This window comes from Castor canadensis, chromosome X (assembly GCF_047511655.1).
Source record: "Castor canadensis chromosome X, mCasCan1.hap1v2, whole genome shotgun sequence".
NCBI classification, from domain to species: Eukaryota; Metazoa; Chordata; class Mammalia; order Rodentia; family Castoridae; genus Castor; species Castor canadensis.
In genome coordinates, this window is record NC_133405.1 from 139236321 (window position 1) to 139261920 (window position 25600).

At 47.4% G+C, this 25600-nt stretch overlaps 1 protein-coding gene and 1 non-coding gene across 11 annotated transcripts in view; both read left to right on the forward strand.

Moving 5' to 3' along the window:
- The window catches only part of Nlgn4x (neuroligin 4 X-linked), a 269151-nt gene that overhangs the window by 219517 nt on the left and 24034 nt on the right, over nt 1-25600 (forward strand). The gene's annotated exons all lie outside the window — the stretch shown is intronic.
- On the forward strand, nt 13717-13789 carry Trnaa-ggc (transfer RNA alanine (anticodon GGC)). The gene has a single exon. It is a non-coding gene; the product is annotated as a tRNA-Ala (tRNA).

The window sequence follows — 25600 nt, forward strand, 5'->3', positions numbered from 1 at the left end:
AGGAGGCAGGTGCTCCATCCTGGGGGGTTTCTCCTCTCAGAAGCAGGCTTGGTTCCTTGTCCTGGTGAATAAAAATCCCCAGACTCAGGAGACTCATTGGCAACCAGGGAGGCCCCCTTGCTTCCCACAGAAGCTTTCACTCTTTCACTTAATAAACTTCTTTGAGGGGCGTCTGGTGGAAGGCCGACAGTCACACGGACCAGGTGCGGGGGACAGAGGTAGGTGGCGTGGTGAATCCGGGCTTCGTGCTCAGGGATTCATAAGTACAAAGCTGACACTCGGGAATCGGTCACTCTACGATTTGAGCCATACGTCCGTCCGTTCCGTTCGTCTCTGGTTATTTGGAGATGGAGTCTTGCAAACTCTTCGCCCAGGCTGGCCTTGAGTGATTTCCCTTCCTCCATCAGCCTCCCGAGAGGCCAGGGTCATAGGCCTCATCCAGCTCTCGAGTGGCTTCTTGAAAACTGGAGGTGAACCAGGAGGAACGGCTTCTCCACGTGGAACCCAGACAGGCAACCAGGTCCAGCCGTAAATGCGAGGCTTCTGGAAGTGAAGCCATGGAAGGGGGGAAAATAGCTCTTTAGCCAACACCTTGTCCGGTTCCTGCACAGCAGGAAGTAATCAGGAGCTTGTGGCTACCAGGGTGAATTTTGAGGACCTCACAGGGAACCATCTTTCTTCTGCATCCTCAAGGTGCTTTCTCCCTGGTGTTCCCACTGCTGAGGTTGCAGGAAAGATCAGGCAGTGCCCCCACGCACCTCAGCCAGAGGAAGGAAATGACAACTCTTCCTGGAACACCTTCCAGCTACCAGGCTTCTTCTTCCCAGAGCCAACATGAAGTGGAGGGCAGAGGAGGATTGTGCTCCTTTCTGAACTCCCTTGACGCTCCTGAGGCTTCTAATGTTGCTGTCAGGATTTTGTGCCATAGAGAGGAAAACCTAAGGGACAGAGGACAGAGGCCAGGACGCACAGAGGAAAAGACCTTTTTCCTATGCCCGTCCTACTCGGGGCTTCTAGGTGACATAAAGTGAAACCTCAGTTTTGGACCCAGGGCCCAAACTGGGCTCCCACACGCCAGGTCCGCCATGCGCCAAGTAAAGAGGCATGGAGAGGTTGTAGAAAGGTTTGTACCACGCGGCTGGGGCAACCGAGGGAGGAGGCACAGCAAGGCCGCAGCCCATCCTCAGGCGTCTTTGGGGTGCAGGCATGAGCTACAGGTTCAAGTAGGCAAAGAACTGGGGACAAGGGGACAAAGTTGGGCAAAAACAGTCCAGTGACAGGCGTGGTCCCTTGTCATTATCTTGGGCCTTGTCTGGGACACCCTGAGGCTGGTCTATCCTCAGTGAGGAGGGTCCCCACTGTTGGCGGTAGTTCCGGGTCTAGTCACGAATGTGTGTTCAGTCTGCCTTTCCTGGAACCCAGGGTGACTACAGAGTGGCTGCAAAGAGAATGGCATAGGGCAAGGACAGCCACACAACGAGGCAGAGATGCCAGGCACCTGCCTTTAGTTCATTCTGCATGCTTTTCAGCAACAGCAATTTGAGGACCTCTGACAGTTACAGTTCCTCACAGCTGATTGCAAAAGTAAGAAAAGGAAAATAAGTGCGATGAACACTTGAGGAGAGTGGCAAAATATAAAAGCATTTCATAGTGCTTTGCATGGCTTTTTAAATAATTATACGTAATTTATAATTAGCATAGTGTAGCAATCAATTTCTTCCTGGGAAAGTTGTGCTCTGCAAAGCAGGTTCAAACCTGATTAGACTCACTTCTGCCTGAACTCAGCTTAGTCCCGATTGAATCACTTACCCATCTTTCATCTTATTCCGTGTGTCGCTTATGGTGGTGGAGATAAAAGCAAGTTTGGAGAGTCAGATGTCATGGGAGAGTTTAACACTGGCTGGTTCTTCTTCCCCCCCAGAGAAAAAGTCGGACAAGGAGCAAAAGGAGTGAAAATGATGGGGAAGTTGATTAAGAAAGGAATTGAGTATAACAGGGAGACATGGGGAAAGGAAGGAAGAAACATTTCCTGCTCCCCCCTGCAGGAAATGGGAGTAGCGCCCAGCATGGCGGTCCCCATGTCTGGCCTTACCCTGTGTGAGCTGGAGGAAGCCAGGTGCTCTTTGTGGCGTTGGATCTGGTGGGTGCTAGAACAGGAAGGTGTCAGCCAGGCCCGCTCGGAGAGGTCACAGGCGCTCTAGGAGTTAAGCTTTAGGACTTGGTTTGCCAGGGACATCTTTCACTGAGCTCTCAAAGAGGGAGGCTGCAGATAACCCTGGAGTGTAGACAGCTTGCTCTTGTTGCCTGGCATCTAGGAGGAGATGGGAGCGGTGCCTCGGTGCTCTGCTTTTTTCCATATCTATTTTAATCATGTCATCTCCGTAACTATCGCTGTGTGTCCTGCCCCATCCATCCCCCGTGTCTGCCTGCTGCCTAACGGTGCATACAAGCGATGCTTTTCCCCAGGGATGTGGTTTTCACTCCCTTTCACCATCGTGGTGATTTAATTTGTGCCATATGCCTACTTCTAAGGTAACATGCATTGCAATAGGAAGGAAGAGTGAGATTTCTGCTGCATCTCATCAGCCTCCTAACAAGCCCCTCCGCCTGCCACTCTGGAAATTAGCATTTCGTCCTGGATCAACTTACAGGAAAGTTGTAAATAAATGTAAGCCCTAAATGACATCCCTGAGTCAGTGCTAGCTCACACTTGCCCCCTCCCCATGAGAAGATGGCCTCATTGTGTCAGCCTCAGTTCTTTTCCTCTGAGAACAGCCGAATTTACGCCCGGGTCACGTCACCGCCACCTACTCCGTGATGACAAATGCACAGTGAAAGAGTTTCGTGCAAATAGTGAGAAATGGAAATATCCTACAGATCAGCACCTACTTTTTCTTGTGTAGGTTTTACTACGAGGCCACCTTTCCCCTCCAGGTTTGAAGCCACCAAATTTCACAAGGATCTTTCCTGATAAGCAGTGTGTCATAACCAATTTCCCAAATGACTGTAATCGGCATTTGGGGGGCTCAGTGAAACCTTGACATTTTCCAAAATGACATCTTCTTCCCTAGCCACGGAGACTATTGAAAGGGGCCATTTCAGCTTTAAAATTTTATATACAATTGCCACACTTTTATCTGTGCTCTGCACATTCAGGAAGCATCCTTGAAGGGTGTATTTCAACGTGACACTGTGGCCCCGGGATTGTGGCATGCGTTTATTTGGTGTAATATGTTTAGTGCCAATGACAGACCCACTTTGTGAAAGGAGAGGCACCGTCTTGAACAGGACTTCGTCTTTCTTCCCGCAAGGGGGAAGTCAGCTGTGTCTTGAACCCGGGCAGCTAGCCCTACGGTGGGATTGGGACACTGCCCTAGGCAGACTTAGGATAGAGGCAATGAAACCTGAAAGCCATATTGGCTGCCATATTGGCCTTATCAGTCCTGTCCATATAGATGGTGTCCCGTGTTGGTGACAGCTGTTTACCTATAGTCCAGAGGTCTGGCAGCTCACTGATTCTAAACTGCACACTCCCAAGTGCAGGCAAACATGGGGGTTTCTTAAGTCAGACTTTCTGTTCTCTTCAGGCAGGAATTTTCAGCGGATAGCACAGGGGCCCACTGCATTCTGCTACGGGTGGGCCAGGATTTGCATCTTGTGACACCAATCGCATTCTCCCTGTGAATCTTCATGATCGCTGAGGCTCAGGAACAGGACATTTTTTTTTTCTTTTTGCAAAGAAGCCTCAAAGTATAACCTGAAGCAGTGAGGCCTGTGAGTGGGAAATCAAAGTGATTAATTCATTAAGTGCTTATTAATATTGAAGCTAAGCTGATGCGTGATTCCGCACCCTCGCTCTGTCCTGTTTTACGGTAGCAAGGTCTCGCTCAACTGTCGCTCTCTTCAACAGAAGGCCATGCCATGCCTCACCCTTTCAAAAGCAGAAATGTTTCTGGATGCTCATTTTTTTAAGCCTTTGCAACGTATTCAACACCATATTCGTCCTTTTCCGTGGACAAGGGGATCCGTGACCAACACCTTGCGGGGGTGTCAGTCTGGGTTCTTTGTCTCAGGAAGCTAAAGAAGGAGCTTCACAGGCCAGGAAGCTGAGTGAGCTTGGAGGGAGGAAATTTATCAAGTGAAAGAATGAAAGCTCCCCTAGGAGGGGGTCCCGAGTGGCTGCTTAGGGCTTTTTGTCCCCCAGGACACATGTTCCCCAGTTGCATATGTTAACCAGGTCCTCAACTAATGCAAATTTTATTGGTTCCTTTTATGGCCGTTGCCCTGAGTGAACCTTGGGGTTTGCAGGGGGCTCCTTCTCAAACTCCACAGCCCTTAAACTTTTCTCCTCCCACTGCCCTTGCCTGCACTTCTGCCTAGGTCCTTCTGTTTTGCTGTCATCTGGAACACTGGCTTTATGGCGAAACGGGTGAAAACACATTTTCTCTTTAACTAACTTTTTTCTCGTTTCATGGTGTCACTCTGAGTTACTGGACCCGTCCCCTAGCTGCCTGTCTCGGTGCAGACTCCTCATCTCTCATTAAAACTGAAGTTTAGTGGTAAAGGCACCAAAAGCTGCTTCTTGGACTTCCTTGTAGGGTTTGGTCAACACACATAAAATGTTTGCTGTCACCGAAAGTGAGTCTGTCTAGTTGCTTCACTGCACATGCTGGGTGAGTGTGAACAGCCGCGGTGCAGTCTGTGATCAGAAGACTTCCAAACTCTTGGTCCCGTGTGGAAGAATCGGTGGCTGGCCCTGTGAGTGCAAAGGGAGTTTGGTAAAAGTCAGGGAGGGAATGCAAAGGGCGCAGGTAGAATCTGCAGGTGGAGGGAGAACTGAGGGAAGGGCAGATCCAGGTGATTCCTACCCAAAGATCAGTGAGTGGCAGGAGGGTCATTGTCACCCACCGTTAACACTTATATTGAAATAAGGCTCCTTATTCCTGCCCCCTTGCATGGCATAAAGGAATAAGGGGGCCTCTGGGGTGTCTTTTACCAAGGTACTAATCCCATCCCTGTGACTTCACCTCGAGACCTCATCCCCTGCCAGAGACCCACCTCTGACACCAGATTCTTGGGGATGGAATCTCGACATTGAGTTTGAGAGGGAAGCAGACCTGTAGTTCACAGAAGGAGAGGTCGTAAGAAAAACTGCTTCAGTCTGTAAGCTCTTCTGCTTTGGTGAAAACATACTCAAGTGTGTTGTTGCTTTGTTTTAGGTTTTTATGGCGGGGCTGGTGTTTGAACTTCAGACTTTTCACTCTACCTCTTGAGCCACACCACCAGTCCATGTTGCTCTTGTTATTTTGCAGATGGGGCCTCAAGGTTTTCCCCACACTGGCCTCCAACTGCTATCTTCCCAATCTCAGCCTCCCAAGCAGCTAGGATTATAGGGGCCAACCACCCGCTCCTGGCCGATACTCAACTATTTCTGCTGTTAATCTACATCGTGTACTTCATATTGTTCGTCAGTTAGCAAAACAGTGTGCAGGGATAGTAAATTGTTTTGTGATGGATTGACAGGAGAATTTTTAATGCATCAGCTGTCCGGTATCTTAGAACTTGGTCATTTCAGGTTCAGACCCAGTGGGTCACATACATAATCCCAAGTTTTTGGGAGGTGGAGCTGGGAGGATCAGATTTTGAGGCCAGTCTGAGCAAAAAAACTTACTGAGACCCTATCTCAGAAAAAAAGCTGGGGTTCGTGGTTCTGTCTGTAATCCCAGCTATGCAGGAGACAGAAGTAGGAGTTTTATATCGTGAGGCTGGCCCCTGGCAGAAAAAAGTGCAGGATTCTATCAAAAATAAACGAGAGCAGATGGCTTGGGCATGGCTAGAGTGGGAGGGCATCTGCCCAGCACACTCAAGTCCCTGAGTTCAAATTGCACTACCACCAAAAAGAAAAGGAAAGAACAGAACCTGGTCTTTTGAGTCTAAAACTTAGGAATTATTTGATTCTAGAATTTTTCCTTTAATATTTTCTGACCAATGTTGCCTGTGAGTAAATGAAACCAGAAAAAAGGGAAACCGTGGATATGGGGCTGTTTTATTAACTAATACCGATTTACCACTGTGCCTGCTCATCTTACAGTTTATAAACTCCTCTTCAGAGAACAGAATAGAGTAAGCTTTTTGTGTCCCACGTCCGGTAACATGGATACCCTCTCTCGGGCATCCAGCTCGGCCTCTACCGTCCCACTGCACACTTCTATTTCAGTAAACTCTCCTGCTTTACTCACCAAAACCAAACCAAAACATGAACAAAACCATGGACACAATACTTACTGCATCTCAGAGGAGAAAGCAGGACCATACCTTGCAGGTGTCCCCTTAACTTATCAGAGGCTCAGACTGCTCTGGCCGTCTACAGTAAAACCAGCCCTTAACTTGTAAGGAAGAATGAAATTCTGTTGTTCACAGGTAAGTGGGCGCAGGTGGAGAATATCGTGGCAAGGAAGTTAGCCAGGCTCAAAAAGTCAAAGGTGACATATTTCCCTCCTATGAGGCAGCTAGACCTATAGGTGAAAGCTGAATATGGACGCATATATGATTTTATTGTAGTCACAGATACATGCATAGATATAGAGAGAGAACAAAACTGCATTCGTGAGTCTGTCTGAGGGGATTACAGGAGGTGGGAGAAGGAAAGAAAATGTCAGAGAGTGCACAAGATTGAAAGGGCCTATCTGTACGTGACTGTGACACAATGCCCTGCCCTGCACCTGCTGAATACTAGGGGAACAGGGTGATGGAGAAGAAGTCATGGGGTTCATTTGAATAAAGCATGAGATATTCAGGCCTCAAATACCAAGGCGTTTGAAACATCCATGGACTATGAATAGATGCCTAAAACACAGTGAAGGAGGAGGGAAAAACAGATCTTTTAGGAGCTGTCCCATGGGAGGGGGTGGGCATGAGGGGGAATATGGTGGATGTGTTTTGTATCCATATTTGAAGAATGACACCTGTTGAGATTGTTCTAAGAAGGGAGGGAGGGGAAAGAGGGAGAATGATGGAGGAGGTGACTCCAACTCAGATATATTTAAAGCACATAGGCAAATATCACAATGTCTCCCCCTGCATAACTATTATATGCTAGTAAAATTAAAAAGTTGAAAAAAAGGATACATATATTTTATGACAAGATTTTCAGGTGACAAGTCCTTGACCTGACACCTTCAGATTTCACCGAAATGTAAAAACATGCTTCGGGTTTAGAAGTGACTCATATTTCTTAGTATCCATAGTGAGGAGCCGCTTTTCCAATCTTCAGAGGATTTCAAATTGACTGTGACATTTTAGTAAATCAGAATTAGCTTTTTCTTTTTAAGCTCCTGTGTCTTATGTAAATAGCTGTGCTGACTTTTATAGAGTTGAGTATTCCAGAAAATGTCATAGAATATAAGGTAAAACAAGTTAGCGTTCTCATTTTTGGATCTTATGGGGATATGGTGTTAAAATAGAGATATTTTTTGAGACCTATCCAACCTGTGCTAGATTTTCTTTGTATGTGAATTTTAAACCCGAGACGTTGGAGTGTCTATGAAGACAAATCTGTCCCTTTTGAAAGTGAAATGGAAATTCAGATGGAATGACCGTAATTTACTTAAATAAGAACTGCTTTAGGAAGTCAAAGGCTGTGACACTTTTCTGCAGACGGCTAGAAAGCCATTCTGTGTCCTTTATTACAAACTCTACCAAAATATCTGTTGGGTTCTAGAAGCCAGTCTCTCACTACAGCAGTAATTATTCAGCGTTTTCACCTCTCTCCACGGAGATTATTCAGCACAGTTGTGCCATTGTTGTACCGTTGTGTACCCAACGATGTCCTCCAAGGTGAAATGGCTTGTCACTGTGACTACTTTGAGCACTTGCAGAAGAAAGAGACTTTTAAAGGCACCGTAGATTAAGGAGCATTTCATGCTGACATGTAAGTGTCAAAAAGGAGGCTGAGATGGGGAGGATGGAGGTTGCGACCTAGGCAAAAAGTTGGTCAGACGCCATCTCCAACATAACCAGATCGGAGGCTCAGCTCAAGTGGTAGAGTGTCTGCTTTGCAAGCACAAAGCCCTGAGTTCAAACCCCGGCCCCACCAAAAACTAAATAAATAGCAATACACGAGTGTCCATCCTCCCCTTCTCAATTCCTCCCTCCTGCCTCAGCCTCCCCACTGGAGTTGCCCTCCCAGGGGTGGACAGCAGAGGCAGGGAACCCAGCATCCCACACCCTCCTGGTGTTCTCTTAGGACAGACATCGGGGTGCTGTGGATGCATCGCTCTTCACTGCCAATCAAACGGGGCGCTCTTTGGGACTCCCCACAATTTTAATTCCAGTACACAGCTGTCGAACGTGTTCCTTCCAGAAGCCACTTTGGAATCCGTCCATTCCCTACCATGTCCAAAGGGGACGGGAAGGTGTGACATGGTGGACTGCCTCCTTCCCATGCCTGAGAATCTCCTCCGGTTCTTCCTGGACTCGGAGCTGTTCTTGCAGTCTGCACGCACCTAAGCATTCCTGTCGGAGAGTGGGAGGTGACTTTCCCTCACCGGGACCGTATTTTTATATAAGTCTGCCCATGCTTTTTGCTCTCTGACGCCGGCTCTGGAGTGAGTAATGAAGCAGGCCCGTGAGAGGTGCAGTGCATGGGGAGCACGCGTGACGGGGGGAGGGGGTGGAGGAGATGGGGTTGGATGGGTGCGTGGGCTTCGTGTACACGTGCAACCTAGAACGGTGACAGCCCGTGCAATCGCTCTCAGGAGAGTGGGGAGAAGGTTGTAGGGTGGGGACAGTGGTGAGGCCCAGCTGACCAATGCCCGAGGAAGGCCATTCGGGATTGTCACAAGGAATCTCCCCTGTGCAATGAATAAAACTGGAGGAGGCACAACTGTGTGTCACACAGCTTGAGGTAGGTGCCACCTCTCCGTGTGGAGACACCTGTGAGCTCTGTTGCAGAAACAAACTCCAGCCCTTCGCAGCTTCGTGATAACTGCAGACCTAACTGGAAGTTGACAGGATGTGATCCCATCACAAGCTCAAAGATGCGTTGCAGTGTCACTTCAGTCGCTGTCAGTTAGCCAGGTGGGCACAGGTAGCACCTTGTTGTTGATAAAATGCAAACTCACTTTGTCATGTGGCGTTTGCAGTGCCTGGAGTAGAAATGTAAATCACAACAAAAACAAGCAATCAGCCTCACCAGCAAAAGCGTCCCTCCGGGGTTCTGAGGACAAGAAAAACACCTCAATAATTGGGTTTCAAAGTGAGATTCCTTTGCTTTCTGCACCCTGTGAGACCTCTGATGTAAAACACAGGATCCAGATGCAGTCGAAAGGGAGCTTGAGATAAAGGAAAACAGGACAGACTGTTCACGCAGATCAGTTAGAGAAGGACATATTTGTTATAACGGGGTCCCCCACTCACACTGTAGTCACTGACTTCCTTCACAAAGTCCGTGTCTCAGTTCTTAACAGTCACATTTCCATGCACACTCCTCGTCCTAAATAGCATATCAGAAATGCACTTTTCAAAATTTTTTGGAGACTACTTAAAAATCTAAACATTGATCTACCATTTGATCCAGCAATACCACTCTTGGAGATATACCCAAAAGACTGTGACACAGGTTACTCCAGAGGCACCTGCACACCCATGTTTATGGCGGCACTCTTCACAATAGCCAAGTTATGGAAACAGCCAAGATGCCCCTCCACTGACGAATGAATTAAGAAAATGTGGTATCTATACACAATGGAATTTTATGCAGCCATGAAGAAGAACGAAATGTTATCATTCGCTGGTAAATGGATGGAACTGGGAACAGCATCTTAAGTGAAGTTAGCAGGTTCAGAAGGCAAAAGCTGCATGTTCCCTGTCATATGTGGAAGATAGACCTAAAACCAATGTTGTGAAAAAGAGGTCACACACAAGAGAGGGAGGTAAAAGAAGGAACTTAATGGTGAATATGGTTGATGAGAGAGTGATTATAAAATTTTTAAACCTCTCAAAATCACCATAAGATGGGGACTAAGGTACAAAAGGGAAAAAATAGAGAGGATGAGCCAATCTGGGTTTTAATACAATATGCCACAAGGAAACTCCCTGTGTAGCTACCTTAAACAAACAAAATTTTTTTTTTACAAAATCAGAGAACAGGAGAGTGGAACAGGTCCTGTGTGGGGGTTGCTACCAGTGGGAGTGGGGAGGATGTGCGGAAAGGGTGTAGGAGGAAGAATATGGGGCAAATACTGTGTACACAGGTATGTAAATGGAAAAATGAGACCTGCTGAAAATATTCCAGGAATGGGGTGGGGATGGATAAAGGACAATGATGGAGGGATGAATTCAACTATGATATATTTGATATATTGTAAGAACTTTTGCAAATGTCACAATGTACCCCCAGCACAATAATAAAAAAGGGAGAAACAGATTTTAGGGACAATCCCCCACTTGTGTGATCAAGGTCTAGATTTCCCGAGTCTCAACCTTGACCCATGGAATGAGGCCCTGGAATCCATCCAGTCCCTGACTGACACTGAGTCTTGTGCTCGGAGCTGTTGGGGTGCAGAGATGTCTTGGAAATGAACGGCTTTGTGTCTGTGATGAGCAGCTAACAAATGGAGATTCACTCAGGCATCTCGTTTGGGAGGAGACTTGCCAGCTGGAGTGAGTGGAGCGAGGAGTCGCTCCCCATAGCTCACCTCCTGCTTCAGCTGGGGTCACTGGACGCCCCCAGCGTGAGCCTCAGAGTGTTCCTAAGCAGTGGAATCAGGTGACTTTTTGCAGCATTGCCTTTCCATCGACCTGGAGCTGCCCGGGGGCTGCGCCTGCTGGAAGCTCCACCAGCCTCATTTCGGGGTGGGGAAGTGCCGCATGTGCTCCTGTGGGCGAATCTTAAACCCTGGCCCCCCAAGAAGAGGAGGCAGGGGAGGTGCAGGGAAGGGGTAGTTCAGCAAAACACTAAGACCACCACGTTAAGTAGGAGCCAACATGGAACAAATACTCACCATCTATGGCTGATTTTGGAGGCCAAAGCGTTTTGGAAAACACTTGAAGGTTATGCTAATGACAAACTGAGCACTGGCCTTGCTTTCCACAAAGCCACAGAGCTAGGACCCTCACACAGCCACGCATCCTGTCCTGCAAGACTTAGCTGTACCCACAGATTAGGCCAAGACCTTCCATCTCATAAGGGTTGGGGGTTTTTATGTTTTCTGGGTTTTGTTTTGTTTGGACCTGGGTTTGAACTCAGGCCTTCACACTTGCAAAGCAGGCACACTTGCAGTCCATTCTGCTCTGGTTGTTTTGGAGATGGGGGTGTCACAAACGGTTTTCCCTGGATGGCCTCAAATGTTGATCCTCCCCATCTCAGCCTCCCAAGCAGCTAGGATTAGACGAGTGAGCACCAGGCACCCGGCCCATCCCCTAAGTTTCATGCATTGCTCACAAGGCAGATCCGAAGCCATCGTGTCCCCAGGTTCCTGTCTGGTGCAGTCGATGAGTGCACGCCCCGACAGTCAGTTCACAGTTAAATCGAGGTCAGGCCACGGACCAGGAATCAGGAGTTAAAGCAAGCACAAAGTTCATTGAGAGGATAGCAGAGCAGGCTGCCAGGTGGACTCAGTGGAAGAGCTAAGCCACAACTGAAGTTCATGCAATTATACAGAGCCCGACGTAGGCACCCCTGCCTGTACTCTGCTTTGGAGCTGTAGATTGGCTGTCTAACAACCTTTGCTCATGCCAGACCATCTGGTTGTCTCCTTAGCAGCCGGGAAACCTGTCAGGTATGTTTTACAAGCACCGCTCGTTATTTGGTGAGACCCCCTTTTCGTTTCTCTTGGGAACGTTTGCCGTGTTCCTCTCCTGCAGGCATCTGTATTTCATCTCTAGATGGCTGCTTGCAGGAGTGTTTTATCTGTTCCCTTCTCGTAGGAAGAAAAACTGCCATGTCACACCTGCGTGCAAGGCTGGTTTCTCACCTCTCCCTAAATGTTTTGCCTTGAAGGATGCCTTCCTGTCTCCTTTATCTAGAACAGTTCCTTCTGTCATCCATCCCTTTACATCCCCAGGGTTATTTCTGTCCTTTGTTTCCACAGCCATATCTGCCATTTTATTTCCCCTCACATTTGTCCCTACACCAATATTTATGAAAAAGTCCATTCGAGCTTTTGTTCCTCAGTCTTCAGAGTCTCCCCTCAAAGACACATCGAAGAAAAAGGTGTGAGCTCCATGGTAAAGCGCTTGCCTAGCACATGTAAGGCCCTGGATTTGATTCCCCACCACTGGCAGAGAGAGAGAGACAGAGAAAGATAGAGACTGGGAGAGAGAGAGAGAGAGAGAGAGAGAGAGAGAGAGAGAGAGCAGTGTGCCTGTTAGATGGTATTGATTTAAGCTCACTCTGATAAATTTACTAATACACAAAATCTGTAATAGTTTCACCATCATTATTACCCTTTCTAAACATAGGGTTCTTTTCCTAGAAATGGTCACCTTTTTCCTCACATTTTTCCCTGTCTTCTTCCACCCTGAATTTTAGGGGATTTCTCCATCTTTCACTGCATGTCATGTGTCCATCGTATGTAGCATACAAAATTAGTTAAGTGGAAACTCTTTGTACAGGAGAGAAGAAAACAGTGTTATTATATAAAATAAATAAGGATGGCCCCTATGTAATCCCAGCTAGTTAAGAGGCAGAGATCAAGAGGATTGCAGGTCAAGGTCAGTTCAAGTACAAAAAAAGCTCACGAGACCCCATCTCAACAAACAAGTTGGGGGTGGTGAGACACATCTATAATCCCAAATATGCAGGAGGTATAGGTAGTAGTTCACCATTTGAGGTTTGCCTGGACAAAAAGCACTAGACAGTATGTGAAAAAAGCAAAAAGGGTTGAGGCTATGGCTCAAGTGACAGAGTCCCTGCCTAGCAAGTGAAACTTACTTGAAACCTCAATATCCCTCCCTCCCATAAAAGAAAAAAATGGTTCTGTAGCCTAGCATGGTAATACACACCTGTAATCTCAGCTATTCAGGAGGCTAAGGCAAGAAAATCACGTGAGCCCAGGTGTTCAAGACCAATGGCCAGCCTATGAGACCCTGTCTCAAAAGCAAGCAAACTACAAACATAGCCAAAAATAACTAAATGAATTTTAAAAGCGAGAGGAAATAAAACAAGACAACAGCAAATAGTTCTCATTGCCACTGGATAATAAAGACCAGGAGAGGCCATTTGAAAGGCAGTCACTTAGGTGAAGTAGCAGTTACTCATTTCCTTCCATAATAGGCCAAAGCTTGCCTTGTAGGTATTTGCAGAAATGAAAGTAACCGTGCAGTTGTTTGTTGTTTGTTCTACGTGAACCTATAAAGTTCAGAGAAATCAAAGAGTGACCCAGGGAGAGTCACCCCTGTTGACGTGGCTTGGGGGAAATTCGTAAGATCAGTAAATCGGCTGCCACTCTATTTGTGAAAGCTCGCCAGGTGATTTCAGCTGGCAGATAAAACTCACGCCCCACAGGTGGCATTGTGCAAATCAAGCAAGGGCTGAGTGTCCGCTTGGGTACACCAGAAGGGTGTGGCTTTAAGGAAGATGAGCATGGTGCCTGCAGCTCACGTCTGTAATCAGATCTACATAGAAGGCAGAGATCAGGAAGATCCAGGTTCAAAGCCAACCCAGACAAGTCGTTCACAAGACCCTATTTTGCAAACACCCACACAAGAAATGCCTGTGGAGTGGCTCAAGTGGTAGAGCGCCTGCCTGGCAAGCATGAGGGCCTGAGTTCAAACCCCAGCGCTACAAGGATGTTGAGTGAATGTTTTACACCATCATCAAATACACCAGAAGTAGAAATTTCCATACCACAAAGCTGAGGTTCATGCACAGAATTGTTCCAATATTGCAGGCCATTGTATCCGTGCTATGTGTGTTGCCAAATGCAATTCAACCCCAACCTGAAGCCACCTGAATTCTAAAGCGCTTCTGGTCCCAAGCATTTTAGATAATGGTTCTCAGCCCATATTCCTTTTAATTCCCAGCTGCCATTTGTGAATAATGAGACAAACAGAGAGGGAGAGACTCAGAGAGGGAGGGAGAGAGAGAAGATAGTCTGGGCCATTTAGCTGGGAAGTGCAGAACCCTTCAAGCCCTTTGCATTCCTGAAAAGCCTTGCAACCTTCCAAAAACCGTGTTATTTTCCTCTACATTTCCCAGATAATCAAGAAGGGTAAAGCTCAGATTTTGAGTTTTCACAATGGCTGTCCACGTCTCCTGGACTCCTTGGCAACTGGCCACCGTTCCCCTTCTGTGGGCTCTGCTTTCTGCACCTAAGTTACAACGTCATTCGTTGGCACACATATGGCTGTTTTAGCCACAGGGCCAGTCCGTGGGCAAGACAACTTCTTCCCTTTCGTTCAAATTCAAATTCCAGGAAAGGAAAGATGCACCTTGCCTTGGGCATCCAGAGGTACGAGGCCGTGATGAAAAAATGCTTCAGCACCCTTTGTTCCCTGGGATGGAAATCACACACACACACACACACACACACACACACACACACACACACACACACATGGCATTTCAAGCCCAGGAAAAGAGGACAGCCATATTACAGCCTGTTCCTCAAAGTTTGGCACAGTTTTTATTAACACGTAATAATTGCACATATCCAGGGTTCTGTGTGACAGATCCACGTATGCACATACGTGTCACCTCTATTTTTCTACTGTCATTCTGCACATTCCTGTTCCTGGGCATGAGGTGGCCTTTCACTTATGAATAAAGGAAATTAAAAAAACAAACAAACATACAAAAATCCCCTAAGATCCATCCCCCAGGAAAGAAGACACACTGCATGACATTTGCAGCCTCGATTTCCAGGTCTGCCTTAAGGACTTCAGCCTGCCAACCCGCACGATCACATCAGCCAATTCCCTAAACCGTATTAATTCAGCAGTTATCCTCATGGGTCCAGAAGTTTACTGGGGGATGTTAATTGATAGGCATCAGTACCGTATTTTTACAGGTCTTGGAGTAACTAGACCTACATTGCATTCGGGGTGTGTGTGTGTGTGTGTGTTGCATCCACTCACAAAAGACCTATTAGCAAAGCAATGTAACAATAAGCAATGCGGGGTGAATTCAAGCATGGAATATTTGACATATTGCAGGAACTTTTGTAATTGCCACGTTGTCTGCCCCACCCAGCACAGTAAACAGAATAAGCAAAGAAAAAGAAAACTAAAAGAAACAAAAACCCAGCAATGCTTACAGAGGTTCAGCTGCTGGTGTCAGAAGGAAGCCATCCTTCCACAGGGACGAGAGCTCCCAGTCCCCGTCCCCAGCTCTGCTGTTCCTTACTGCCCACTTGCCATCCGACATTGCATCTGCACTGCATTCTCCCCCTCACCCCACTGCAGTGCAAATACTGCTCACGGCCACATCTCCTCTCTCATGTGGCCTTGGGTTTGCTCCCTCGGTAGAAGCCTCTTCTCCAGATTGCTCACCTGTCATGTCCTCCTGCCCACAATCTTTTCTGAAATGCCCAGTCCTGCATATCTGACCTCTCCACCAACCTCCTCGTGACAGTCGCGTCACTGGAGTAGAGAAGCGAGCTCTTGTGCTTATCCTGCCTGCTTTGGCAGAACTCCAGCCATCGTCTTGTTTGGGGAAATAGTGGGGTTACACTTGTGAGCAGGCTATAGAGCAAATGTGTAGGTCCCCTCTAATTCCCGTATTGAACTCCTTACTCCCAGTGGCATGGTGCCAGGAGGTGAGGCCTCTGGGAGGTGATGTGGTCACGGGGATGGAGCCTCATGGATGGGATTGACGGCCTACAAGAGAACTGCAGAGAGCTCCTGCCCCTCCACCACGTGAGGACACAGGGAGAAATGTAAGATACAAGTCCTCTGTTCATAAACCGGCCCTCTGTGCTGCAAATGGGTCATGATGTAAAAGTCAACAAACACCTGTATTCTGAGCTCCTCCCAGCCCCATTCTCCCAGACTCCAGACACAGCAAGAGTTATGCAATTTTATGTAAATTTATTTTTGCCCTTTAAAATAAAAAGACAGTCGGGCAGGCGCTGGTGGCTGTCACCTGTAATCCTAGCTCCTCAGGAGGCAGAGACCAGGAGGGTCATGGTTCAAAGCCAGACTGGGCAAATCGCTCACGAGACCCTTCCCAAAAAAGTTAGGGCTCACGGTGAAGGCCCTGAGTTCAAGTTCCAGTATTGCAAAAAAATAATAATAAAAAAAGATGAAAATAGAAAGACAGCCTCCCAATGAGTGCATCTGTCATTAGAAGCTCTTAACAAACTTGATGCTTCCATGAATTACACAAGCATATGTTATTCACATATGTGAATCACAAATTTATGTGGATTATGTTTCTTTTAGTTTTGCTTAAATGTAAATTATGAGCCCCACTTTTCTTTGTGTCATCCCCTGTGACTTTTCCACTGTTTGAGTCATGTTAAATCCCTTTTTATAATAGAAGTTCTGCAATACACATTTCCACAGAAAATAACAATTTACAAAACACAAAGCTTATTTCTGTCCTCCCTTTACAAGTGAACTTTTGGAGAGGAAGGTGGCGGAGAGCAGACATCAGTCACATTCTTGTGTCTTGAAAGGCCTTAAATCAAACCTCAGGTACGTGACTACGAGAATGGCACCTTAGGAAGCCAGGGGCCTTTGGGCACGGGGAGGAAGTGGTGGAGTCACGCATGCCCTACACTAATCTTCAGGTACCCTAAGTCCACGCCCAGGACATTTCCACTCCAATTTAACCTAATAAAGGATTTGCAATTGGACTGGAGCTCTCTGGCTTTACAGGAAATGTGCACAGGAGGGGCGAGCAAGCTGCTTATTTTTTTTTCAATGTTATAAAAATATATTAAATGCATTTAAAAGCAGAACAATGCTTTATTTAAATAACTTTGATTGAAAATTAGTATTCACCATCAAATTTGCATTTTAACTTTTTATTTCCAAATGATACACGATTGCTTAAAAATGGTTTGCTTTCCCACGTAATCACTGGGTTCCATGCAATTCACGGGAAATATTCTGCCTGTGTGCTTGTGCAACCTAAGTTTGGAGTAGAAAGGTCACTGTCACGCAGGTTACTTTCTGGAATCTTCTGACCCCATGACAATCTGGGACCCTTGTCACCTGATTCATGGCCCAGAATTGGTAGGCTACTTTTGTGTATTTTCTTGCACTTTAGAGCGAAATACCTTTATTTCACAATTTTGTACCTATTTACAGGGCATACTGAGGTGGCTGGACACATGTCCACCATGTGTGCTGATCAACTGAGGGTGATCAGCATTTCCTTTTTCTCAAGAATTTATCATTTGCACATCAAATGTCTTTTAACCCCTCGAAGTTCACTTCCAAATCTGAGGACCCCAGCTGGCCAACCGGCCTCCTTTCTTTCGCGTTTGCAAAAATGAATCATAGGCCATTTTTGTTTCTTGAAGCAGAGGCCGTTTTATTTCATTTTGAAGTTTTGGCGCCATTCTTCCTCAGTTCACCGTGGTTCTTGTGAGGACGTTTGCCTGTCCATTGATGCTGTGTTTCTGTAGACTGCAGTGCCTCACCGGCCTTCACTCAGGTCCTCCATGCTAGGTATGAGCTCTTGTTTCTCTCTCTCCCTGGCCTCTAGCATCGTCTCTCGTGAAAGTTGGATATAGGGTGGTGAAAGATCGTTCCTCTACAGCTGATCAGAACTTCCATTCTTTACCAACATCGGCATTGAACTGCCTTTCGTTTCCAGTACCACCACCAAAAAAAAAAATCCTAATTACCTCCCAGTGCCCCAGCTTCAAGTGTACCCCATGTGGCCTTGGGGATCCAATTCTGGAGGCGGTAGCACAGTGTGGTGGCAAGCTGGGGAGCCTCAGAGCACTCCGGGTCCTGGGGAAGCACACGCCCTCCTTTTCCCCGGTCTTCCCCTGCAGGAGCTGTCCCTCCACGCCGGCCCCCTGGGTGATGCCCTGTGATATGACAGCCCCCAGAATGTTAGTCTGTCTGATGGACGGGGGAGCCCTGCCTTCCTCTCTCCCAGACTTCTCCCACGGGGGAGAACAAAAAGGAACGTGCAACAGGGAATAAAGGGGACTTTGTAGTGGTGTGACAATCTAATCCACTGTGACCATGGCACGTGCCAGTGTGCACGTTATTCCTTCCCGCTGCGGACATCTTGCAGGGAGGGCACAGCGATTTCGAGAAAAATGGTCCCTCTGTATTCTAGCTGTCCCCTTCACTTGAAGGCTGCCTCACACCCAGCGACTACCAGGCCTCCCGGAGTCCACGCAGCCCATCTGGAGCTCCTCCAAGCACAGCCACAGTTTCTCCAAATCCCGCCCTTTGTGACTTCACGTCGCCAGGGGAACTGCCACTTCCCTATCTCTCTGCAGTCCTTCAACATGGCTGCACCAACCTTGTCCGCTCAGAGGGCAGAAGCATGCATTTGCCCTCTTGATGGCTCCACGGCTTCTGCTGGCTGCAGTGAAGGCCCTGGCAGTGATGGCTCTTGCCTGACACTCCAGGGGTGACTGTACTTCAGGGAACAGCTGCGTCACTGGCTGAGACTTCCTTCCATGGGGTGCTAACCCTGTTTCCTTGCTGACCATCAGCTGGGAATATCTTGGGGTCTTTGAGGCCCACACGGCTTGAGGCCTTCATCCAGGACAGGGTCTCCCTCTTGGAATAGCTCTGGCTTCCTTCTCTTTCCATCTCTGTCCCCTAAGTCGCTTTTATGGGTGAGTCTGCTTTCTCCACCCTCTGCCTTCAAAGGTCACGGAATGACATGGGAGCACTCGAGTGTTCTAGAACAGTGCGGTTGGGACGATGTCAGCTCTCTAGCACGCTTCCTTACATCTGCAAGCCCTCTGCAGCAATGCCTACCACCATGGCCGACTGCCAGCCAGGGAACCTCGAGACTGGCAGGGGCGTCTCTAGAACTCTGCTGACAACGTTCCCTCCTACAAGCACACTGGGGTGCCCTTTGCAAGTGGCTTTAGGGGTCCACAGACCGGTGGACGAGTGGACATCAGGGAAGGAGCCCCGGCCAGCAGGCATTGCTATTCCTCTCGTACCTCGTCCAGTGTAATTAAGAGGCATTCGGTGATTCTGCTACAGTTAATGAGGCTTAATTACCTCTTCCTCTCTCACGTGACTGGAAACCACCGCAATTTATTCCTCTTTTTTTAATTTAAAAGACTAATGGGCTTGTTTTTAATCACTTTTTTTGTCTGTTAAGGGCTTCCACTTTCTCAGGGTTGGCACCCAGAACTTGACCCCTGTGGAGCTGCTGTGTTTGTCGTGTCTCTGTTTCTACTTCTGGTGTGGCCTCCACGTTCCCTTCTGGGACTCGGGGACGAAGTCCTCTCTCTCTTTCTTTGCACAAGCACGAGTTCACTTCTTCTCTTGCTTCATTTCCAGCAGTGGGGTGAAGGCGGAATCTGCCGTTCCACAGATCATCCTCTTGGCAACACCGCGTTTTCATTCAGTTTACAATCACAGCAAAGAGCCAGAGCGGGCCTTCCCCAGGGCTCTGCTCTTCGGACGTCTTGGGTCCCAGCAGGACCTAGATGATGTCCCCATGGTTCTTGGTGGCTGCGCTTTGCCAAAAGTGCAAAGCCCCGACTGAAAACCCAGCACCAAAGACAGCAAAATCCCATGATTGTCTGAGCCAAGCGTTACTTCAAAACAGTAAAGTTTGCACAGACACCGTTCCAGTGTTTCCTCACCCAAACGCCGAGCGTGGGCCACTGTCCCCTCTAGGGACCCCAGTTAATTTTCCTCGAGCTGACTCTGCCACCCGAGATGACTCTGAAGCAGAGCTTGTTTGCCGTTCCAGGTCCGCTGCAGGAAAGCAATCTGGTGCTTCTTCTCCCGCTGTTCATTTATTGCTTTGAGTTCTGCTACTTTTCATATCCATTTTCTTCAGAATCACCGCTTTGAACATTAGGTGGCCTGTCTTTAAATGTTTCCTTCTCTGTCTTTCCTAAGTCTCTGTGTCTGTCTGTCTCTCTCCTGTGACACACATGTACACTACAGTGACAGTCAGGCTAATGTTTTATCTTTCCTTCCTTCTGCAGAGTTTTCACTGGCTCCAGTCGTAGTGGGTAGACGTCTAAAGCAATAACCTGACTTTGTGGATTTACTTTTCTTATTCCTTCCGTTGTAATAATTTCTCCAATGGCATGATACATTATAATACAGCAAGGGAAGAAAGACCTCTTCAAGTCATTTGTGAATGTAAATTCCATTTTGCTAAGAAAGCGTCTAAAGATAGACCAGGCTGCGTGGGTATGTTCTAGGTTCCTTTCAGTATTCCCAGCCGTAAGGGAAGTCCTTTGAAATGCCAGATTTTCATCCGGATTTGGTTCCACTGTTCCCTCCATTTATTAGCAGCACAACAGCTTGCGAGCGATTTCACTGAAGGCAACAAAATTAGCTTTTTCATAACCCAGTCAATTGAAGACAATTTGTAAGGCAGGGGGACTCGTCTGTCTCACCCTCACAAATGCTCTCTTAAATGGGAGGTCAATGCAAAATGAAGGTAAAATAGAACTATTTATAAAAATGTGGTTATAAGATAGGAAAGTGACTTTTAATTCTGCCACTGGTTTAAGTATTAAATGAGTTTTTAAAAGTTAGAAATATTGTGGAGGGGCACACCTGTAATCTCAGAAGTCTGAGGCAGGTAGATCACGGGTTTGAGGCCAGCTGGGGCTACATGGTTATAGTATGTCTTAAAAGAAAGAGAGATCGGGAAAAGGAAAAAAAAAGTTAGTTAGAGGCATTGTTCACATTGCCAAAAAAATTGGGGCTTTATTTTCAGAAAAGTATCAGGAATGTTTTAAGGAAAATGCAGCCCATAGGAACGTAATTCCAGCGTGCTTCTTTTGCAAAGGTGCAATCTCAGCCACCTGCAGGACGCTGACCCAAGGTGGAGAAAGTGGTGACATGGTACCTTGTGTTTTTCCACAGGCACTTGCTCATTCCCCAGGGAGTTCCGATGCTATCTTACCTGGGCAGGACATTGCGATTGGGACAGATTTTTACAAAAATAATACGTCAGCAGAGAGAGCCTCTAGGCAATTAAAAATAGAAAGCCGGGGAACACGTCGTCCTGGACGTTAGCTGGATGGTTTTAGCTGATTCTTCCCCGTAGGTCTTTCGGTTCTCCTGTGCAACTGTAATCTTGGGATGGAACTGGGAGTTCAGAGCAGTGTGGGACCCTTGTCCTTTTTCATCATTTCTGATTGGAAGTCATAATTCCAAACTCTTGGGAGAAGGGAATTGCTTAAAAGATCAGGTTCATGGATCTGTGAGTATTGGGATTTGAACTACCTCCGACCCATTTGGCTTTGGGTATTTTGGAGACAGTCTCATGAACTTGCCCAGGCTGCTCTTGAACCCCGATCCTCCCCATCTCAGCCTCCCGTGTAGCTAGGACTGGAGGTGTGAGCACCAGTGCCCGGCGTGGGGTATACTTTTATGAGTGAGAAATACTGGAAAATGTGAAATAATTAAGCACAGCCTGTGTGCCAAAATGAAAGGTTAATGAAATACATTTTCGAGGACAAAACTCACCAGGGAGAGGACGTTTGTGATTTAGTAATGTATTCCGTTCGCTTGCCATGACCTTGTAGCTAAGACTGCAAATTACAGTGACCCCAGAGCAGCCTGGGGGGAGCTGTGGATGCAGTACACGCGGGTGTGCACGCTGGTGTGCACCCGTGTGCGAGCTTGCCCACCTCAGTAGTTTAACACTCACAACAACTCTGGCACGTGATGTTTCCAATGCCAGCTTTGCAAATTGAGTCTTCCCACGAAGTCCCTAACCTCTGGCCTTTGGTCCTAATCCTGATCTTTCACTCAAGGTGACATGCATGTGGCTTGACTTGTGACATTTCCAGTCAGATGCTGGCATTGTCCAGAGATATCCGTGGGTTCTTGTCTCCCAGACAATCCACCCCTCAACCCGTGCATAGCGTGGGCAAGCAATGCACCAAGGGCCATTCTAAGATCGCCATGCAACATTTACCAATCCCCCTCCCCTTGGAAATCGAGCCCCTCCTCGGACGTGTCCATCGATTGCTCAAAGGGGAAGGGTTGGCGCTCAAGTGAACACAATCATTTTGGTATCGGCCGTCACTCAGGTAAAGCACTTCTGTGTTTTCCATCTTTGGTAGCAACGTGAAAAGCTCAGCTTCATCTCCATTCAGCAATGTGTACGGCTGTGCGCAAAGGCATGATTGGGGTCTCTGAACTCAGGCCTACACCTTGAGCCACTCCACCAGCCCTTTTTTGTTATGGTTTTTTTGAGATAGGGACTCGCAAACCATTTGACCAGGCTGGCCTCAAGCCTCAATCCTCCTGATCTCTGCCTCCTGAGTTGCTGGCTTGATAGATCTTAGTTGAGACTTAATTCTTTCCTTTAACTTATTCCACAACCCTAAGAAGAATTACAGCTCACTTGGTTCTTTTCATCCCGAATAAAAACAATTTTAATTCTCTGTGTAAGGATTAGAGAATTTACAGTTGTTGTCATGAACCTTTGCAAACTGCTCCATCTGATGCCAAAGACTGATGTCTTTGTGTCTTCACTGGAGAATGCTTTGTTTTTAATTAATTTTGATGTCTCTTCTATGACGTAAAAGGAAAGTAAACTGCTGTGGAGCTTTTTGCACTCGCCTTAGGATCAGTTTTAGGTTCGTGCTGCTTCCTCCTTCTGCTGAGCTTTCCTTCTGTACGCGCCCCCAGCGGACCCCACTGCCCGGGACCCATCGACTGAGCTCTCTTCATCCTTCAGAACAGCGTGTCCCGTGCTCATCCCCGCCTGGAGCTTTATTAACTGGCGGGCCCTTTGCTGCAGCCCTGGTGCTGCACGAAGCGGTTGTTCTTTCCCGTCCGGTGACACGGGGACCCCATGCTCACAACCCGTGCTCACGGTACCCCGTCCTCTTCCTCTGAAGCTGGGTTGACCTCTTGCAAACAGTGCAGGCAGGAGTACTTTGCACAAAGCTCGTGTTGAAGATAAACGCAGAAACTTCCCAAATCTGGGAGCAGATTAGCGTGCCATTCGCATGCACATTTAGAAAAACACCCTGGGGCTGGCCTGTGTGACGTGGCTGTGCATTTTCAACACCGCCGAGGACAGTAGTGACTTCCCATTGCTCTGCTAAACGTCCCCAGACCAAAAGCGACCTGCATTCTAAGAGCACTGTGTTCCCCAAACAAAACCTCTTCCTGCTCTAATCTTCTGCGAAATATTTGGAGTAGGATTTAAGGAAAGAAACTTTTCTTCTTAATTAATAGCGTAAACTCGTGAGTCATGCACTACTTCCTGTGTTTTGAGACCATCAGTGCCTGCTCTTTACCCTGTTCTCGTGGGAATTAAGCAGCTGGGTGTCTCCTGTGAAACTCACTTTCACACACAATCTTTAATAAATTGCCTGTGACTTTCCCAGTCCTCATTTTGTTGCATCTTTGTACAAAATGATGCAACATCAGCGTTTTGTGCTTTCCCCTACTGACATGGCTCTGCCTGCTTTTAGGATCAGCCAACACCAGCTCCGCAAAGAGCAGAGACCCGGGTCCATCTCCTGTGACAGTCAGTCATTGCAAGGTCACCGACCATGCTTTCTCGGACTGCTTGAGCATGACGCGTTTATCTCTTGGTTTGTCACTTTCCCCAGAATTGCACGCTGTGGGAAAGCCAGCGTGGCTTGCACCCCGTCATCTTCTCCGAGTCCCTTCTGTTAAGTGAATCAGGACAAATTCAGCAGCTGGAAAGGACACCTGCTTGTCACCCTGCAGCTGTGTAGGGCAGAATTCTGGCCCATGGGGGAGTAACCCGGTTTTCTCTTACTGTCACTGAAACCCAAGTTTTGACTGGGTTTCCATTTCCGGGAGTCCTGGGCTGGATCACTACTCCTGCCCCACCCTCCTGGGTGCTGGGATTACAGGCAGGTGACACCACACTCAGCAGGTCATTGATTTGAGTTTTGTGTAATGCTGTCAGCATCATTTTACATACTTCAGTGTCTTTTCCTAGAAATATGTCCACGACAGCTAAGTTTTTGTGTGGGGGATGGGGGGGTTTGAACTCAGGGCTTCAGGCTTGCAAACCAGGCACTCTACCACTTGAGACACGCTTCCACTCCATTTTTGCTTTGCTTATTTAGGTGGGATTACAGGCGAACGAGGAGGCACTGCACATCAGACGTCATGTCTACCATCTTCATCTTCAATTTCAGCCCCTAGAAGAGTAAGCAGCATCTGTCATTTGTAAGCCACAAGTCTATGGCCGAGTGAAGCAAGCCTTACCAAAACTTAACTTCTCTCTCACATTCAAATTTTTTAGTTACTATTCTTATGTTAGCGTCTTTGTTCCTTTTTGCATCTGCTATGTCTTGTCTTTGTTTCTCTTCTCCATTGTGGAGATCAAAGCCAGGGCCTCCCACGTGGCCAGGTAGCTCCATCACCTCTGCCGCTCCGCCCATTAGTACAGATTTTCTGTGCTGTTTGCTTTGGTTCCTTCCAGAATTTGTGGCTTTAAGTCTGTCTTCAAAAGTCAATAAGTCAGTGTAATTTTCCAGTGCAGTTTGGTGTGAGTTTCCCCCATCACTCTTCTGGAACATCAGTTCCCTTGCCTGCTTCTGCCGGTCACTTCAGTCCACTGCTCACGGTGAGCACAGCGAAGCTGCACGTTTCCTTTTAAAAACATTTACCTGTCCTTACACAGCTGCTGCCGCGGGCTTAAATTCCCACTGACTGAGCTTGGCCCTTCCCATGGCTGCTGCTTACTTTTCCCGGTCGTCACCACACACTCAGATTCCATTTGTGCACGTCAATTTATTGCTGTCCCTAACAGATCTCTTAAGAGATTTGCAAATATGGAGGTCTGTCTGTCTCTCTGTCTGTCCGTGCACATCCCTTTTTGTTCCCATCCTTACCTTCCAGTAGTTGATGCCTCACTTCTGGCCCAAAATGTATGTCGACATGTGTGTGCATACCGTGTATGTGTGTGTGTGTACTGCCATGTCTCCCAGTCGTTCTGAACAGAAATGACGAATTTTATTGCGTTGCTAACCCTCGCTTCCCGTATCACTTGCAGCGTTTTTCTCGAGTTAACCTTTTGCGTTATTTTGCTTTCTTGGTGGTTCTGGCCTGGGCTTGGAACTCAGTGCCATATGCTTGCTAGGCAGGTGCTGTACCACATAGGCCTCCCCACCAGCCCTCTTCCGTGTTATGTGTTTTTCACATACGGTCTCTCGAGCTATTTGCCTTGGCTAGCCTTCAACTGCGATCCTCCTGATCTCTGCCTCCTGAGGAGCTGGGATTACAGGCGTGAGCCACTGGTGCCTGGCTAAATTATTTACAATCTTATTTGAATATTATCGTCAGGAGTTTTGCAGAGTGATTCTTTGTTTAGCAGAACGAGTGAGGATCAGTTAAACTGACTTTCTTTGCCTGTTGCCTGCATACTCAAACAAACATTTGGATCGCTGGAATATTTAAATTAAGGTTATTCCCCTCCACACTGAGACATTTTGTGATGCCAGTGTCTATTTTGTGATGCATTTCGTCC